The sequence below is a fragment of the Ambystoma mexicanum genome, chromosome 11 (assembly GCF_040938575.1).
Source record: "Ambystoma mexicanum isolate Mex_15411 chromosome 11, UKY_AmexF1_1, whole genome shotgun sequence".
NCBI lineage: Eukaryota > Metazoa > Chordata > Amphibia > Caudata > Ambystomatidae > Ambystoma > Ambystoma mexicanum.
The window spans coordinates 60,665,308-60,681,327 of NC_090934.1; the positions used below are offsets into that span (position 1 = coordinate 60,665,308).

At 48.5% G+C, this 16,020-nt stretch overlaps 1 protein-coding gene across 2 annotated transcripts in view; it reads right to left on the bottom strand.

Moving 5' to 3' along the window:
• The window catches only part of SMAP2 (small ArfGAP2), a 168,902-nt gene that overhangs the window by 78,632 nt on the left and 74,250 nt on the right, over positions 1–16,020 (bottom strand). The window lies entirely within an intron of this gene.

Consider the following 16,020-nt stretch of genomic DNA (forward strand, 5'->3'; position numbering starts at 1 on the left):
GAAATGAGCTATGGTTGCAGAGGCTCTCCCGTAACACAAGCTTCTCCAGTAGCGCTAGTAGACAGCCAATTTAGGATCCCAGTTGGGCACTCAATACTACTTACCTCGCAGAGGGTTTAGCGCTCTATATATCATATCATTGGTATGAGTTCTGGTAGGTTGAACGCCCTCAGGGACCAGAGTAAGGTGTCACAGGTTGCACCAATTATGAGCAGAGCCGATGCAATTGTCTGATGGTAGCTGCAGCCTAGCATTAGGCGTGGTGGTATTTGAGATCAGTGTGCAGTCTGGAGGATGGACACCAAGACTAGGGTGCATTAGGCTTGTGTAGGACGCTTGTGTGCAGCTAGGCCGGTTTTCATGGGGTGTAGCTGCATTTTATAAGAATGAGGTGTTCATGGAGTAATGTTCGTATGTGAGCAGCTAGGCCCAAATTGATCGAGGGGTGTAGCTGCACTCTAATTGTGTGTTGGCGTAGAGAGTAAGCATAGCGATATGGGGGGTGAGAGTTTGGGTGGCGTTACGAGCTAAGGAGCTCGCTATTCCGGATTGCAAGCGCCCATTTGCTTAATAGTGATTAATACGCGTATTCAGTGGCATCATTGCTCGGGATCTCATTGAGCATTTGTCATTGTGTTGCAAGGCCACAGATGTTCATAGTCGCATTACAGAAAGACATTTTTAGAGCTTTGCGGAAGGTCATAGTCTTGGGTGTGTCGAATATGTGGGGGGGGGAGTGAATACAACAGAGTTGGGGCCAAGGTTAAGAAGGCGGATATTCCGATCCTGGCAGAGGTAGAGGTTGGAATCACTAGCAAGAGGGCAGCACTTGATTTTACGGTGCGAGATGGGAGATAGGGTTTTAACTTCTCTTGTAGGTACGTTGGGCCGGACTTGTGCATTGCTCGGTGAGTGATGCATGGGTCTTGAAAGTGGCCCTTCGTCTGACTGGAAGTCAGTGGAGGGTTCGGAGAGCGGGTGAGATGTGGTCTGTGTCCCAGGGCGAGGAGCAGTTTTGGGGCAGCGTTTTGGGCTCTTTGGAGTTTGCCGAGTTGGTATGCCGGTGCTCCCAGGTATAGGGAGTTGGCATAGTCCAGTCTCAACATCATAATAGACATAACTGCGGCAAGTCTGTTGGGGTAGGAGAGGTAGGGAAAAATGCATCTGAGGCGGTAGTGACAGCATTAACCTCAATGGTGCACTCGCATGCTTTGGTCACAGATTCATTAATAAAAACAGCCAACCTGGACGGCCATTCTGCAAGACCAACTGGCACCTCAGGCTGCAAAGTATGCAGCACGATATATCCTCGGTTGTCATTTCGAGAAACAAAGACAGGGCCCTTAGTAACTAAATACGCACCAAGTATTATGCTGGAGAAGAATCGATTTTTATGAGCAAGCCGATACAATGCCGGGTCCTTTACTCCAAACCGAAATGGAGCTCAGTTCGCTGTACGCTGGTTGTGTAAGCCATGTCCCCATCGTACCAGTGGAAAGGAAAATGAGATGGGACAGGGAGGGTTCTGGTAGGGGGAGCGGCAAGTGAAGACACTTTGCGCACAACCCTGCGCTGCAGCGGTGAAACTTGGAAAACAACCTTATTACCCTGGCACCAGCAACAATCATGCTGGACATGGAGGTAGGAGTTCGTGTTTCAAGGCACGAGCATAACCAACCAGCATAACCCCAGGAAAACTGACAATCTTCATAAAAAATGAATATACTTATCCATCAGATGGAGCAGCAAGAAAAGGAGGACTGGGCTACAGGGATCTTTATGGAATGTATTAGACAATTATTGGAGGGGTAAGAGGAATGTGAGGAGCACAAACTATGAATGATGGGAGCAGTAGATTTCAGGTTCATTGTTATTTTCTTGCTGTTGGAATAATAAACAAGAGTGTAAAGTAGGAGCCTCCTTGCCATGCATTAGAACTCTGTACGGTAGACCATAAATCCCATTTATAGAGCGCACCTCCCCACTGGGTATCCCGATGATAGAGACAGACCGCAGATGTTTGTGACCCAACTCAATGGCGATTCTAACCTTTGTCCATGAGGTGCACAAAGTCCCCTGTAGTGGATTTATCAGTCAACTGAGCCACAAACCCCGGCTAAAGATAGGACAGTGGCACATCGACTATCAATATCATGCAGCAATAGCTGACGGATCAGTAGTGTCAAAGGTAGCCCACTTAAGCAATATTCACCCGTTCCACGGGCTGGAACGGGCGGTGCCTGCCCGGGGCCCGTGCTAAAGGCCAGAGCTTAGCAGGCGATTATGGCCATTAGCACCCCGGGTTGCAAGCTAACTGACAATACACACCTTTACTTGGTTTAAAAAGGTACCCCAACTTTCAAGAAGCAGAACCGGCAATGCTGGAAAGAAGCAAAGGGGTTGGGATTTAAATAAAAGGGCTTGGGTGAGAGATGTGGATGCTAGGATATCTTCGGATCTCCTCTTTGGGATACAATCTCAGCCTTTTGTGCAGGAGAATTGAAACTCCACATCTCCTTCAATAAACTGGTGAATAAGCATTTCCTTTCGCCCCCACCAATCAGGTCTCTACTTCGGTCTGAGGGATTTCCCCTAGTAAGTGCTACATCAGCTTTGAACCCTTGTCCATGGGTAAGGAACCTTTGCATTTGTAATCAGATGTCCCGTCCACTTGTAGGTTAAAGTGATCTCAAGCAGTGCATCAGCAAATGTCCTAGTTTAGCACTGCATCAGAAGACAGTGCCTCTAGCCACATCCATAAGCTCAGCACAAGGGAGCATGCATGTTATGGCTCATCAAGGGAAAGGTAAGGGGTAACCTCTTTAATTCCACAGACTGCTAAGGAAGGGTCCAATTAAAGAAACCGCAGGCTCAGCCATAGGATCGACAATGGGGGGGGGGGGGGGATTTGGACCAAACTAGAGGCACTAGCCCCAAACCAGACATTCCCTCTGAAAAGCACAATTATTTTACTCTAATGTATGCCTTTCCCTCCTACAGATGGATATGTTGTGAACCGACTGAACATAACATGATGAAGACTGCTACGCTCAAAGACTTGGATGCCACCCGTTGGTAAGAAATGCATTGAACACTCAAAGTTGATGGGTTCATCTCACATTGCCCCCACTTTCAGATCTTCCTGCTTGAGGCCTCCAAAGACTTCCTTGAGATCCTCAGGAATTTTCTCAGTATATGGTCTTGCCTTGCACAGTGACGTTTAAAATACACTGGTGGAAGAGGCCATATTTCATGTTGAGTTGCCTTAGTGCCGTTCTTCACACTAGAAACGCTTTCCCATGAGCAACCATTGCTCCAACTATATTCCAAGTAAAGGATGGATTACCAGTCCAGTCCATTTGATAAAGCACTGCAGCCACCACCCGGACCAAGTTCAGATTAACTGGGTTTTCACTCTCTAATTTAGGGTTAGGCTTGAGATCCCCAAATGGTGTGCAATTTGGATGGACAGAGGACACAAAACACAAGTCACAAAGTCTAGGGGATAAAGGACCATTGTCATGCAGTCCCCTCTGAAGAGCGTATACAGACACAGTCCTGCTAGTTGGTTTGACTCGAAGAATCCTTGACAGTAATTAGACTATGTCCTGCTTCAGGCAGGCTTTTACTGGGATTGTTCCAGTTGGACTCCATACACATCACCCTCATCCATCAATTCCATGAAGGAGTCAGGTGCGTAGAGTCTCAAGAAGATGGTCAATCATGGGGCCCGAATCGTATGTAGTCGGAGAGGGTGGATCATTCTCTGGACACATCAAGGTGGCAGCTCCTACAGCTTGAGAGATGCTATGCCAAACTGCAGCTTTGGTAACTTTGCAGCACAAAGAAGCTTGAGGGGATACATCGGACTGCAAATGAGTCATTGCCTGCAGGGAGGGCATGAATTTTCCCACATGAGCAAATCCAGTGCTAGCTCCTCATTGAATGCAAAAGTGAGAGGAGGCGATCTATGCAGTGTAGAAGTTGTCCAAACAGCGTTTTGGCATTAGGCTAGTTCAGGTGCATACCACAACAGTGTGCAGAGTTCTAGGGTGGTCTCACGATTTCAAGTTGCCAGCAACAGACCAGAGACACGACCAAGGCCACAAGCTATTCCGCTGCAATTCCATCAAAATAGCCAAATGTGGCCGAAGATGGGAATCTGATCCCCAGAAAGCACTCATATCCATTGACTGACTAAAAGGAGCAAATGCCATTTAAAGTGGCCTTTGAAACACATCTCAGTCGGGACATGCTGCCTGTGAAGCGAGCCGCTGGCATCATTTCCATTCATTTTTGCAAATAATGCAATGAGCCTATTTGATAACGGCAGAATCCAAGGAGCGATGAGGTGTAGTGCCACGCCAACAGCACTTGGTATATGGCGTTTGTTCACCAGGTGTAAAATGACAAGGGGGCCCTCTGAAACACCTGCCTTGTGTTATTTGCCAGGCGCAACTCCAATTAGCAGAGATCAGGTGCCATTCAGGGTCTGTCAGCGACATCCTGCAGCGCAAACATAAGATGGCGGCTCGACGACTGCCGGTCTGGTTCAGACCACACCTTCCATTATTGATGAAAACGCCAACCATCACAATCTCCAGCAACGTAGCAGCTGCCCTTGCATCACATCCTATGCTGCGTATTAATATAGAGGGCCAGGTGCCATGGCATTAGGTAGTGTGGCGGGTGGGTTCAGAAGACCAACCCTGGCTCAAGTTTTAATCTCGCAGACATTCTTTATTAAAAGGAAAAAGGAAAACTCCCAACTCTCCCTAGGCTCTGGATGTTCGCTGCCTAACCAAACTAGGGTGCTCATCAGTCGTCGGTGAGAGTCCAAACCAATTCCGTCCACTGTACAAAACTAACCTATGCTGACCATGCCACCATTTAGAACTAAAGCCAGGTGGGAATGACGCCCTTCTCCTGTGAGGCGGTTTTCCCCAAAGTTCACTTCAATAGTTTATGTTCAGATAGTTCTTAGTGACGGGTTTTAGGACTGCTTTTATGAAGTCATTCAGTTCAGATATTGGATTCTTCAAGATCTCAATTGTCCCTTTTGCTCGCGTATTCGGACTTTCCTTTGTGCACTTTTGTTGTCCTCCATCTGGGACTCTTTCCTTGAACAGAATAACTATTCCTCTCAATTTACTCCTGTTTAATATGTTCCCTTTACTTAATGTCCAGCTTTTATCTTGATCTGGTGGAGTTTGAGGATTCAAATATTGCTCCTCTTGTTTTTCAGTTACTCTCACCAATTGGTCTTGTCTGGGACGAGTAGGAGTGTTCAGTAATGGTTCTTGTTCCCCTTGATCTGCTCTTTACACAATCTAAACTCGGACGAGTTTGAATATTCCTCCAGTAATGATTTTCACCTCTTCTCAAACACTTGGACTTGACTGGGACGAGTAGGAGCGTCCCAATAATGATGTTCGGTCCCCCCCCTCAGGTCTCCTGCTTTCTCAGTTAACTGGATTAGTCGGGGAGAACGTCACAGTAGCTTTCCTCGCAAATGCCCTTTCACAGATTTGCGTCCATCTTGTGCTACCTCGCCAGGGCTCAAATATTTTGCACAATCCACAGCAAACGCTGATTCTTCAGTGATGTGAAGAAAGTGGAATATGTACCTCATGCAACCCCACTAAACTCTGGCTGCAGAAAGGTCTTAATGTGAGAAGTCTGGTGGACAGGCATTAGGAACGCTGCGCTTGCTTTGTGGAGGGGCCCACCCATCTCCGTACTTGGGTACAAGCCTACACAATGTCTTAAACGGTGGGCTTTTGGGATTCACATGCATGCTTTTTTTCTCCTATGAGAATAAATCTGTTTTGAGGTCCACCATAAAGGTCAAAACAAACCAAGCAGGAACCGGACTCGTCTTGATATTTAATGGCTAAGTAAAATTAGACTTCTCCAAAATAGCCTGCCTCCAAGCAGTAAGATAAGGGGGCGTGGGGCAGCCGACAGTTACTTTTTCAGTGTTAAAGGAAAGAATTATATAACATCCAAGCTCCTCCTGTGATGCCAGATGGTGTGGAGGGCGTTTTCATGGAGAAAATCCCAACAACTGTGCACAGGGTGGTGGCAGATCAAATGGCTCCGTACCTCCTGTGTGCGCCTCAAAAGTGCATAAAATAAGCCATTTAGTTCTGGGTAAAATATACATGTTTGCATTACCCAAGGATGACAATTGAGAAATATTTTAAGTAATCATGCTGCAAGTGGAGCAGTCTTGTGATGTTCAAACACATTTCCTTCCTCAAATTGAGCAAACCGGCAGTAAAATCACATCTGTGAGCATATGTAGCTTCCTGCTCGCGGCGCATACCACACTTGCCGACTCTGGTATGTGCCCAACCCTCAGCAGTAGCAAATGTGAACTCGTCTTTGTTTGGCCAACAAACAGCAATGTGTACAAAATACAGACTAAAATCTGAGTGCGTCCCAGAGGGCAGGAAGGCAACAAGAGATAAGATTCCAAGCCTTTCGTGTTCAGCCAAGGAGCCAGATTAGAAGCTAATTCTAAAAAGTCCTGCGGACACCAGATCATGAGACTCGCTCTACAATTGAAGGATAAGGCATCCATTTCGGACTAGAAACATCTTTATGGTTTGAAAATCCAGCACAAGGCAAAATAGAAGACAGGGGTTGGGACCTGGGACCTGGAACCTAGTGGATCGAACAACCATAACTTCATATCGTTTGCAAAGTATTACAAAAACCGGGAGGCTTTTGGTATCCACCTGTGACTTTGGGCAAAGGCAACGCAATTCATAAGACGTTCGATAGAAATCTACAAATATATACAACCTTCACAGCACCATGGGCACAATGGCCAAAAGCCAGAGAACACCAAAGTATGGTAGGAAGGCGGAAAACCACAGAGGCCAGCATGTGTATCCATCAAAGGACAGAGGCAAATCATGGTCACCCCAACAGTAAAGCTAAGATCAATGTTGTTATGGCGACAAACTAGTCTTCCCCACAAAAAAAATCCCTGCCTTAATTCGAAAATGCAGAAAATTACTACACACACTTTCATTTGGTCAATGAGGAGTTAACAGGTAGTCACACCCCATCAGTGGTAAAGCTTTTTAAAGATGAAAAAAGCTGTACTCGAAATGGTGGTTTAAGTTCGCATACTAGATGGATCAATTGGTTTATTTATTTTTACATGTATAACAGCGCACAACGTGCTGGGGCATCTAGGAGCTAGTTACGTTGGGTAAGGTACTGCAGGAAGTAATCTGGTGTTACATGCACGATTAAACTGAGGCTCAAAGTTCAGGTCAGGTAGGATGTAGACCGGTAAATTACATATACAGCACAGGGCCGAATAAGCCAAATCCAGCAGTTTCCAACAGGTTAAATAACAAGTACAGCACGGGCTGAATAAATCAAATCAGGTAGTTGCAGAAAAGTCAGACCGCAAAGACAGAATGCGACTGCCACGTCACATTGGGTAGCTCAGACCGCAAAGACAGAATGCGACTGCCACGTCACATTGGGTGGCTCAGACCGCAAAGACAGCATGAGGCTGCCACGTCACATAGGTGAATCAGACCGCAAAGACAGCATGAGGCTGCCACGTCACATAGGTGGATCAGACCGCAAAGACAGCATGAGGCTGCCACGTCACATAGGTGGATCAGACCGCAAAGACAGCATGAGGCTGCCACGTCACATAGGTGGATCAGACCGCAAAGACAGCATGAGGCTGCCACGTCACATAGGTGAATCAGACCGCAAAGACAGCATGAGGCTGCCACGTCACATAGGTGAATCAGACCGCAAAGACAGCATGAGGCTGCCACGTCACATAGGTGGATCAGACCGCAAAGACAGCATGAGGCTGCCACGTCACATAGGTGGATCAGACCGCAAAGACAGCATGAGGCTGCCACGTCACATAGGTGGATCAGACCGCAAAGACAGCATGAGGCTGCCACGTCACATAGGTGGATCAGACCGCAAAGACAGCATGAGGCTGCCACGTCACATAGGTGGATCAGACCGCAAAGACAGCATGAGGCTGCCACGTCACATAGGTGGATCAGACCGCAAAGACAGCATGAGGCTGCCACGTCACATAGGTGGATCAGACCGCAAAGACAGCATGAGGCTGCCACGTCACATAGGTGAATCAGACCGCAAAGACAGCATGAGGCTGCCACGTCACATAGGTGGATCAGACCGCAAAGACAGCATGAGGCTGCCACGTCACATAGGTGGATCAGACCGCAAAGACAGCATGAGGCTGCCACGTCACATAGGTGAATCAGACCGCAAAGACAGCATGAGGCTGCCACGTCACATAGGTGAATCAGACCGCAAAGACAGCATGAGGCTGCCACGTCACATAGGTGGATCAGACCGCAAAGACAGCATGAGGCTGCCACGTCACATAGGTGGATCAGACCGCAAAGACAGCATGAGGCTGCCACGTCACATAGGTGAATCAGACCGCAAAGACAGCATGAGGCTGCCACGTCACATAGGTGAATCAGACCGCAAAGACAGCATGAGGCTGCCACGTCACATAGGTGGATCAGACCGCAAAGACAGCATGAGGCTGCCACGTCACATAGGTGGATCAGACCGCAAAGACAGCATGAGGCTGCCACGTCACATAGGTGGATCAGACCGCAAAGACAGCATGAGGCTGCCACGTCACATAGGTGGATCAGACCGCAAAGACAGCATGAGGCTGCCACGTCACATAGGTGGATCAGACCGCAAAGACAGCATGAGGCTGCCACGTCACATAGGTGGATCAGACCGCAAAGACAGCATGAGGCTGCCACGTCACATAGGTGGATCAGACCGCAAAGACAGCATGAGGCTGCCACGTCACATAGGTGGATCAGCCCGCAAAGACAGCATGAGGCTGCCACGTCACACAGGTGGGTTGCACACTAGTCAGCATGAGGCTGCCACGTCACACAGGTGGATCAGACACTAAAGACAGCATGAGGCTGCCACGTCACACAGGTGGGTTGCACACTAGTCAGCATGAGGCTGCCACGTCACACAGGTGGGTTGCACACTAGTCAGCATGAGGCTGCCACGTCACACAGGTGGGTTGCACACTAGTCAGCATGAGGCTGCCACGTCACACAGGTGGGTTGCACACTAGTCAGCATGAGGCTGTCACGTCACATTGGGTGGGTTGCACACTAGTCAGCATGAGGCTGCCACGTCAAATAGGTGGGTTGCACACTAGTCAGCATGAGGCTGCCACGTCACATTGGGTGGGTTGCACACTAGTCAGCATGAGGCTGCTACGTCACATTGGGTGGGTTGCACACTAGTCAGCATGAGGCTGCTACGTCACACAGGTGGGTTGCACACTAGTCAGCATGAGGCTGCCACGTCACATTGGGTGGGTTGCACACTAGTCAGCATGAGGCTGCTACGTCACATTGGGTGGGTTGCACACTAGTCAGCATGAGGCTGCCACGTCACATTGGGTGGGTTGCACACTAGTCAGCATGAGGCTGCTACGTCACATTGGGTGGGTTGCACACTAGTCAGCATGAGGCTGCTACGTCACATTGGGTGGGTTGCACACTAGTCAGCATGAGGCTGCCACGTCACATAGGTGGGTTGCACACTAGTCAGCATGAGGCTGCCACGTCACATTGGGTGGGTTGCACACTAGTCAGCATGAGGCTGCCACGTCACACAGGTGGGTTGCACACTAGTCAGCATGAGGCTGCCACGTCACATTGGGTGGGTTGCACACTAGTCAGCATGAGGCTGCCACGTCAAATAGGTGGGTTGCACACTAGTCAGCATGAGGCTGCTACGTCACATTGGGTGGGTTGCACACTAGTCAGCATGAGGCTGCCACGTCACATTGGGTGGGTTGCACACTAGTCAGCATGAGGCTGCCACGTCACATTGGGTGGGTTGCACACTAGTCAGCATGAGGCTGCCACGTCACACAGGTGGGTTGCACACTAGTCAGCATGAGGCTGCCACGTCACACAGGTGGGTTGCACACTAGTCAGCATGAGGCTGCCACGTCACACAGGTGGGTTGCACACTAGTCAGCATGAGGCTGCCACGTCACATTGGGTGGGTTGCACACTAGTCAGCATGAGGCTGCCACGTCACATTGGGTGGGTTGCACACTAGTCAGCATGAGGCTGCCACGTCACACAGGTGGGTTGCACACTAGTCAGCATGAGGCTGCCACGTCACATTGGGTGGGTTGCACACTAGTCAATGACCGAATCAAATTACCCAAAATAAATACTGCTAAATGTCCTACTGACCAAATGTTTTTTTTGGTTGCAACAGCTGCAGAGGTGTCCTCCTCAACACCCTGCTCACTATACTGTATAGTTTAGTGAGTGGGGTGTTGCAGAGGACACCCCCCGCAGCGGACCTAAAAAATAAAAAACAAAGGCTGCGGGGGTTGCGGCGCCAGTTCCCGATCACGGAAGTGAAAGGGAACTGGTGTTGCAGGGTCCAGCGGGACGGAAGGAAAGATAAGTAGGTGGGTGAGGGGGCGGGAGTTATGGTTTCTATAGATTTGGGGTCGTTTTACCTTGGATGACCGAATGGGAAATGTACAAACAATTTTGTATTATGTACATTTCTCATACGTTCATTTCCGTCGCAAACTTTTCAGTCGTGGTAAAACATCCCCAAATCAGTCAGATTACAACAGCATGAGGCTGCCACATTAGGTGGGTTTCAGAAACGTTAGGTTACAAATACATCACAAGGCTGACAAGGGTTGCACGCAGGTTACGTAAGCAACAGGCCAAGCGCCAATAGGTGGCGGAGAATGGAATTTGGACAAGGGGTTAAACAGCCGGAAACAAGTGAGTGAAACAATGAATGATGAACTGGTTACTGAACGGTAACACTAACACGTAGGAACGCTCTAGCGATGTGGCATGGCCTCTACAGCCTTCAGACAAGAGTCACAGCACAGGTTTGGAGTATAGCATACAGAATGGCCACTCTCCTGGGGCCACACTATAGTGAGACTACTGTGCTGCAGCAGGCAGATGTGAACAACCACCATGATCTGGAAGAATAAAGAGACTAGGACTTGTCGCCCTGCTGGAATTGGAATAGCGCATGATGTGCACATTGTCAGTGTCAGAAAACGGTAGCCTTGATGCAAATTAGATACTGGTTATCTACCGAGAAAGCCGCTCCCATAGGGGATGGGGGCTACATGGGTGGTACAAAAACTGTAAAGAATCAGGCAAGTCAGATGTAGTAAAACAAGCACGGGTAACGAAGTTAATCAGCGTTTGCCAAGAGCAATGATCATACCTGGCCCGGACATGCCTAGACAGGAGTGGAGAATGGCCATTGAAGGAGGCCCTAGGGGGAGGGGGTGACATCACCTACAGGATCCCTGCACAAGGAAAGAAGCAGCAACTTGGACTACTTGGCCATCCTCGGGTCATTCAGGCACTTTCTCAGCTCCTGAATTAGATCATGTTCGATCCAAGGAAATCGCCACAGGCTCAAAGTTCTGTAATGGCTTGTTGCCATCAAACCGTTGGAGCGATCTTTATGGCAAGGGCTTTGAGTAATCTGCAGGCTGTCCGAGAACACCACCAGGGGAGCAGTGCTGTGGAAGATCAAGAACTGACCCAAGGAGTTAAAAACACATTTAAAGGAAAAAAAGAAGAAAAAAAAAAATAACGCGCTTTAGAACAAGGAGGATGCTAGTATGGGGCATATTGGGGAAGCACTCGTTACATCCTACATCCCCTGGTGACCCTTCCCCTAGGGGAGGATCTTGCGCAACACACCCACAGTACCAAAGGTCAATCATCCAGTGAAAGCCTGATGAACCCGTGCCATCCCATCCACCAAGGAAATCTGTGGGCTGCCCTTAGCTTGAGCTATAACCAATGTTAGAACATCCCTCTCTGAGGTGGCAGGAATCTTACTGGGGGCCGTACATCTGCCTTCATGGAGTTTGACATGTTTTGTCTGCTCCATGGACCCAATGAGGCAAGCCCCCAATTAGAGAGGCACCGGGACACCCTCTCACAGTTGTGGCGAGAGAGTTCACAAGTTCACTTTCACACGGATCAGTGTGACGGTGTAGTAGTGTGATCGACACACGTGGCATTTTTGTTGCTATAAGCTTTTAAAGTATGAATAGGGTTGGAGAAAGGCCTTACTAGCCCCTACGCTAAGAGGGGTTTTCCCTGCCTCAACATTAAAATTAAATGGGTTGTTCAGGTTGTCAAAAAAGAAAGAATTGCCCACCACTGTGTCAAACGCCTATCCCTTGCACTCACACTAATAACTTAACCAAAAGATGCAAAGGAGTGTTCTTTGCAGCAGATTCTTCACAGTTTTCAAAAGTTCCAAATGGTGCAAAAACAAAGTTCCAGAGGGGTAAAGAGAACGTTTCCCTTCTCTTGACTTCGCCACCATCCTATGGGTTGTTTCCCTTGCCCAGGTTTCTATTCCTTTTACACAGGCAACTGGGTCCGCTCTTCCCGGTACTGTGACTCCGAAGAAAAGTTACAACTGTTCTTATATGGGTGAGAGTCCCAGATATGCATAACAAACAATTCTCTTCCCAGGTAGACTTGGGGTACTCTCTTCCCAAGTACTACCTATTGCACAGCCACCCCATTTCACCTTTCTTCCAGGTACTGAGCCTATGAATATGAGCAACTGCGGTATTCCCTTCTGTCTTCCTCCTTCCGGGTAGGCACGATGTACTCTCCTGCCAAGCACTACCATACACTACTAAATATGTAACGGCTTTTTCGCCATCACTTTCAGGATCTCAGACCCTCGGTCCGAGGTATTCCTCCCCCTTCCTACAACTTCTTCCTTTCTAGTAGTTCCCTGCCCCTTTGCGTACCCGTGGGTTTGGCTTGTAAGGGCATCCACTTTCTCCCAGCTTCCTCCATCAGTCGTGGGGGTCGTGCTGCACCGGCCTTCCTTCGGGAAGTCGTCTCGCTTCCGACACCTCAGGATTGCCTGCAGTCTTCCTCCGCCAGCCTGCCGTCCCAGCCAGCATCTTGGGACCGGCTCCGGAGCGCTGAACCTCACCCAGTGAGCCTCGGCTTCCTTCCCAGGTGCAGAAACATGGTCCTCTTTGTCGCAGCTCCTCGAGGGTCGACTGGTTTTCGTTTGCAGTCCCTCCTTGCTTTTAATCGATTGGTCGGGTTCGACCACATTGAATAGGCCGATCTGTTAACTGCGGTTCCGTTGTTTGCTCTTCTGCACTTCACGCTGTATCTTCGTTGCAGTACCATTTTTTCAAAAGGTCACAACCGCTATTCTTCGGCTCAGTATAATTGAAAGGAGGACACTTCTTCCTGGTTTCCATACATAGGAGTGTGGAGGAGTCTTGCACCATGGAGAGGGGAAGAGGCTGAGGGAGCTGGGATTGTGGTGGGAGTGTACCGCGTCTCTCCTAGGGTGTCATCCCTCATCCCATGAGGGTGTTCCTTCCTCATATGATCCACCCGTGGTGCACAACAGAGGAGATAATTGGACTGTGGCCACACCGCCCTGGCCACATGAGAACGATTCTCCCCATGGGAGAAGGAATGACATCCCACAATTCATCCCATTAGACGCACGCTCTCATCACTAGAATTAAAAATGAACAGCCAACGAGCCTAGGGATTCACCCCCAACAAAGACTTGAATGCCAAATGGAAACAGTTCAGTCTTTCCAGTCAAAGGTAACTATAAAGTCGAAGTCAAAGGGCAATTTATTCTCCTTTTGTAATATCCAGGGGGGAGGAGGCCGTCAGACAATCAGGTGGCTTGGAACACAGGCAGACTGCCAGTCAATGCCAGCGTTCTCTCAGCCACCAGATTGCCTCTCCCACACCCGCTTTCCTCTCCAGGTCTCTACTGTTCTCCACAACTCTCCTCCCCCACCTAATCCCACATACCTGTTCCTCACCTCTGGTCTCGGAGCATCGACTCGGTCACCACCCGTCAAGAAAATAGTATTTTCCATTTGCTTGGTGGTGGCCATTTTTTACTTTATCCACTGAAGATTAGGCACATGCCATTGAAGCCCAGCACCTTTCTATTGGGGAACGAAAATACTTTAAAACTATTCAAATCCCGGAGGGAGCGCAGGGTTGGGAGCAGCGATGACTACAGCTATGAGGAGGGGAGGATGGGGGGGTGCTCCAGGCAAGGCCAGCAACATCCCGGACCTTGCAAATTCTTTAAAATCCTTGAGGTAGAGTACTGTATATTCCGGCGTATAAGACGACCTTTTAACCTGGGAACATCTTCTCAAAAGACAGGGGTCATCTTATACGCCGGGTGCAGAAACTTCTGAGCCGGACTGGAGAATCTGCGGTTGCCGCATATGGTGGGGGGGGAGCTCAAAAAGGGCCCAGGCCGCATACCCGCCATATGCGGCAACCATATGAAAGCAGTCGGGTGCAGAAACTTCCGAGCCTGACTGGAGAATCTGCGGTCGCCGCATATGGTGGGGGAGCTCAAAAAGGGCCCAGGCCACATCCCCACCATATGAAAGCAGCACGGGCGGCGCTGTACAAGTACGCTGGAGTACTCACCAGGATTCTCTGCCTCTCAGATCTTGCTCCCGACAGTCTTGGAGATAGGGAGCGCTGGGCAGCCAAGGAGAGCTGACCAATCCAAGCAGGCTTTGTATACAACAACCAGCCAATCGCCAGTACATTGCTTGCCGTGATTGGCTGGTTGTTGTATACTGGGTATCACATACAGTACTGCACCAGTATCTGTACCTGTTCATACAGTACAGCACCAGTAAAGTATACAAATGTCCAACAGTCAGCCCCCCCCCCCACCCATCATGGCTCCAGCAAGAAGAAAGAAATACGAAGCCAGTTTCAAACTTAAAGTTGTAAACTTTGCCATGGAACATAATAACTGCACTGCTGCAAGACAATATGGAGTAACAGAAAAGATGGTTCGGGACTGGAAAGCAAATGAAAAAGCATTAAAGAGTATGCCAAGGGGTAAGTGTGCATTAAGAAGAGGCACCCCACATTGGCCAGAACTCGAAAAGCATGTAGCAGACATGGTGAATGAGCATCGCCAAAACGGTTATGTAGTACACGAAATCAAATACGTTTGTTTGCACTTCAGTGGGCGAAATCTAACCCAGATCACAGCAACAGATTTAAGGCCACTGTATCCTGGTGTAGTAGATTCATGGAAAGGCATAATATGGTACTGAGGCAAAAGACGAAAATTGCCCAAAAATTACCTGCAGATCTTGATAGCAAACTAAATAGTTTCCATCTATACATAATGCAACAGCGCACTAAACATGGCTATGCGTTAAGTAGTATTGGAAATACGGATGCAACTCCAATGAATTTTGATATGGTTGGAAATAAAACGGTCCATCAAAAAGGTGAAAAAACTATTTTAATTAAAACAGGACATGAGAAGTCCAGTTTTACAGTGGTACTAGGATGCACAGCTGATGGCGCCAAACTGAGACCAATGATTATGTTTAAAAGAAAAACAATGCCGAAACTCAAGTTCCTTGTTGGTTGTTTTGTACAAGTGAATGAAAAAGGCTGGATGGATGAAGGGGTAAAGCCATGGCTTGATAATGTGTAGAGCAGGCGACCAGGTGGACTTACTAAAAAACTACTGGTGTGGGATATGTTCAGGGCTCATTTAACTCCCAGCACCAAGCAAAGGCTTGCAAGACTTAACAGAGATGCAGCCGTTATTCCTTGAGGATTGACATTGTTGGTACAGCCACTGGATGTGTACCTAAACAAGCCATATAAAGATCGCATTCGAGAACAGTGGAATTAATAGATTGTTAGCGGCGAAAGGTCATTCACAAAAGGAGGAAACATGCGTGCTCCACAGTTGGATGTTTTGTGCAAGTTTGTCATAAAAGCATGGAATGATATTGATGCAGAAACAGTAATCAAGTCTTTCAAGAAGTGTGGCATATCAAATTCATGAGATGGTATGGAGGACGACTACTTGGGGCAAGATGAAGAGCAAGCCGAAGCTGAGACCACACCATCTGAT